The sequence below is a fragment of the Lactuca saligna genome, chromosome 1, assembly GCF_052625555.1.
Source record: "Lactuca saligna cultivar CGN05327 chromosome 1, ASM5262555v1, whole genome shotgun sequence".
Taxonomy (NCBI): Eukaryota; Viridiplantae; Streptophyta; class Magnoliopsida; order Asterales; family Asteraceae; genus Lactuca; species Lactuca saligna.
Genome location: NC_136417.1, coordinates 168587571 through 168591389, shown reverse-complemented (window position 1 = coordinate 168591389; position 3819 = coordinate 168587571). Strand labels below are relative to the sequence as shown.

Sequence of the window (3819 nt, the reverse complement as noted above, 5' to 3'; positions counted from 1 at the left end):
TAATGGTATGTGTCTTGAACTAATATGGAGGGATTAAACCCTCATTTTGTGACATTTTGGGGAGTTTATGGCCAAGACTTGTACTGGGGCCGTAAACTCCATTTAATCCCTCAAAATGGATGTTTAAATGGTACAACACACTTCCTTTCACCTTAGATAAATTCTAGAAGGCCTTAGATGAAGTTTTGGGACATTTTGGCATAAAAGTTTGGGAGTTTACGGCCCAAGAATATCCTTGGCCGTAAACTCTTCTTTTGGCCTCAAAATGAGAAGTTTGAAGGTACAACACACTTCCTAGGGCCTTTGCTAAATTCATTACATGCCTTAGATTAGTTTTTGGGACTTGTTTAACATAAAATTTGGGTGTTTACGGCCCAAGCTTAGACTTAGCCGTAAACTCCTCTTTTTGTCCTCAAATGGTGTTGTTTAATGAACTTAAACATTTCCTAGTGTCAAGACTAAATTAGTAAACACCCTAGATGAGTTTTTGGGGCTTTTAACAAGGGTTTTTGGGGTGTTTACGGCCTAAGCATAAGCTTGGGCCATAAACTCCTTTTTAAGCTTCAAATCCTTGTGTTTTAATGCTCAAACTCTGCTAGGTATATCCCTTAATTAGTACATAAACTTAAAGGAAGGAAAAATGAGGCTTTTGACAAGTTTTTAGGTGTTTACGGCCTAAGGGGATTCTTAGGCCGTAAACTCCTTTTTGGTCCTTGTTTTCTATGATTTTTGGGCTCTAAATAAAATGAAGTATGTTTAGAATAAGATAGGGAATGAGTCCTTACGTTTGGATGCCGGAAATTGCGGATTTGGGGTCGATTTCGGGTCTAGAGAGAGAAAGTAGTGAGAGAGAGTGAAGGTGTGGTAAAAGAGTTCAATTGTAGTGTCCATTTTTTTATATATGTCTCGGGTATTGCACCCGATACACGGCTACCCGATGCTAAAGTTTAACGGGGTAAAAACTTTTTACCCGGGTGAAGTGGTTGAAAAGTAATATAACTCTATTTAGTTAAACGGGGTTAACATTTACAAGTTATAATTACTTATGATAATATTGGAACATATAAATAACTAGATATTTGTTTATTGACGACTCCAAACATTACTGAAAATAACATATAGTGACGCATTCCGTTAGTGAAAATAGGGTTTGTAACGACAATATATTTGGGGTTGTCACAGTATGTGTGTAATTGTGTGAATCTTTCGTATCTGGAACTTTAAATCTAATCAATTCATACATAGATTCATATTATTTTTCTACTCCTCTCTTCTACTTGATGTGACATCATCTGTTTGATTGGGATTCCACACCATCAAACAGATTTGATTGATACACAGGTAAATTAGGGACTAAGAATTGGTATCAGATCTTGGATTGTATCAGTCAATTTTGTCAGATTTAGAGGTTATTTTATTTTATTTTAAAAATATTTTGCATTTTTGGTGCAAGTTCGTGTTTTATCGTTTCATCAGGAATCTGAAATATTTGAGGTTTACGGTCCAAGCTTACGGCCGTAAGCTCTATATACGGCCGTAATCCCGTCAAAGTTTGTCAACCGTGAATCAATTTCTTTGGTCGTGAATTGATTTCCTGAACCGTAAATATTAAATCAAAGACCGTATTCGTAAATCATAAAGAACCCTGGATCGTGAACTAAATTAAACTCTTGAATCTTTCTTAAATTTTTGAACCGAAAACATCAATTGAAATTTAAAGTTTACGGCCGCAAACTCCGAGTTTACGACCACAAACCCCTTTTGGCAGTGAACTCTTTATACGGCAGTAAATTATTTTTTATTGCAGTATAACAGTTTGTGATAGTAAATTGGATTTTAAATGTGACAAAGAAATTTTTTTATTATTGAATCTTAATTAATATATATATATATATATATATATATATATTCTAAAGTTATGAAACATTTTAACAGTAAAATTGCCTCTTTTTTGTCAATTTTCGTCCCTGCATTTTCATTTTGGCTGTACTTTTATTGGAATGGCTAACTTTCTGTTCATTGTATATATTATTATTTTGGAACATTTTTATATATTTTTTCTCCAACAGTTAAAGATACTGTTCATTCTATACACGGGGCGTCTTCTACTTTACCACCGCTAATTTCAATGGTTTTGATGTTCCACCTAACACAACGATTCCCACTATTTCTCTTATCTTACTTCTTCCAACTTCTAGATGCATCCCCCTCCACTGCCTACTACTCCTTTATTCCGGTTCCTTCCATCGCTTCCAATTTCTGTCCTAAATTTGCAACACTACTTTTTGATATGTGTTTTTCCTAATTGACCCACAAATGTTTATGTTGGTTCTCCCATCTGCTTAATCAATACCTCTTCCATCGAAGAACCACAGCTAATAAATATGGCGACCGCCGGTTACTGATTATGACCACCGACTCCGACTATTGTCGTCTTGATTGCTTATCTGAAGACATCATAGCTTCCGATGTCTTGAGTCGGTTTCCTCCTTACCGTCTCCTCCTACCTCCAGTGTCACCCAATCGAACGTTTAGAGTGACATTTATACCAATTTGATCTCCATGAAACTGATTTTATACGGTATGTGGAACTGTACCTTCGATTTCATCTGGTCTTCCATCTAATTTTTGTGTACTGTGCTCGGGTGACCATCTCCTACATCCGCTAGGGTTCTTCGAAAAGGTGTGTGTTGGTTGGCGTCGAATTTTGGGATTTCTTTGATAACTGATCCTTTTTATGTTTCGGTAGTCTCGACATTAATGTTGTGAATAAAAAAGGTATTTCTCACAATTTTCCCTTAGATGTTGAATATTATCGAAGTATAGCATCATCAACTAAATTATTATTATTATTATTCTTTTCTTTTGCTGGCAGTCATTTTTTATGAAAGCAATTGGAACCCAACTCTTGATTTACAAGCTATGGACAGGGCTCATCAGTTGGGTCAAACCAAAGATGTTAGTTTCCTTACTTCTTTTATTGATTTTTTTTTAACTAAACCGACCTTAACAAAAATGTATGTTTGTTAGCTGGTGTAGGTTATAGTATATATGTTGATATGTTATCAGTGATTTCATTAGCAGGTAGACCTATCACTCTATCCTTCTAGCAACACGGTAACAATTCCTTTTTTTTCAAATTTATGAATGATGTTTAAAAGAGGAAGGCTTTTGATGCAGAGATTAACAATTCATCAAAGTTCAAATATAAAGGTGAAGGACATTACTATTCAAACCAAAGTTAGGTAAAGGTTACGATCAATTGGATACTTTACAGTCTTTTGTTCATTCAATTTGAATACAATCAGATGAATCAATATACAATATAACATTATCGATCCTGTTTTAAAATTGTGTGGGTTGTGAGCAGAACTTCCTTCTCATGTCAAAAAGTGAAGATTATGATATGAATCTTATTCATTTTGTTCTTTATGATCTCATCAGTCCTGTTAAGCATTTTAATTACAGAACAAAATGATGCACACTAGGTGTTTGATCTTTTGCTTATTGTCTGTCTTTGATATTTTTTTTGCAAGTTTCTCCACTGGTATGTATCAACAAAAAAACAAGTTGTTTTAAAGCTACTAATCATATACACAAATTGTTTGGTGCTATTGGTAGATTGTAGGTAGTTATTTAATACACAACTTCCATTTTTAAATTATAAATTGTTGAAATAAATGTACATACATAAAAGAATTGACAAGCATTCATCATCTTCCTGCTCATCTGCTCTTCCTCAAAGGTTAGTTTTTCGTTTATTTCTCTGTATATATGTGAGTATGCACTTTTTGTACCAAGTTTGCGTTAATTCATGCG

The 3819-nt window shown here is 34.4% G+C and overlaps 1 long non-coding RNA gene across 2 annotated transcripts; it reads left to right on the top strand.

Moving 5' to 3' along the window:
• The first annotated feature begins 2121 nt into the window (after nucleotides 1–2121).
• LOC145045987 (uncharacterized) lies at nucleotides 2122–3614 on the top strand. Of its 2 annotated transcripts, none has more exons than XR_013681930.1 (4): nucleotides 2122–2778; nucleotides 2876–2958; nucleotides 3040–3084; nucleotides 3181–3614. It is a non-coding gene; the product is annotated as an uncharacterized LOC145045987 (long non-coding RNA). The 2 variants fall into 2 exon arrangements; XR_013681929.1 differs by having other exon boundaries at nucleotides 3031–3084.
• The last annotated feature ends 205 nt before the right edge of the window (nucleotides 3615–3819 follow it).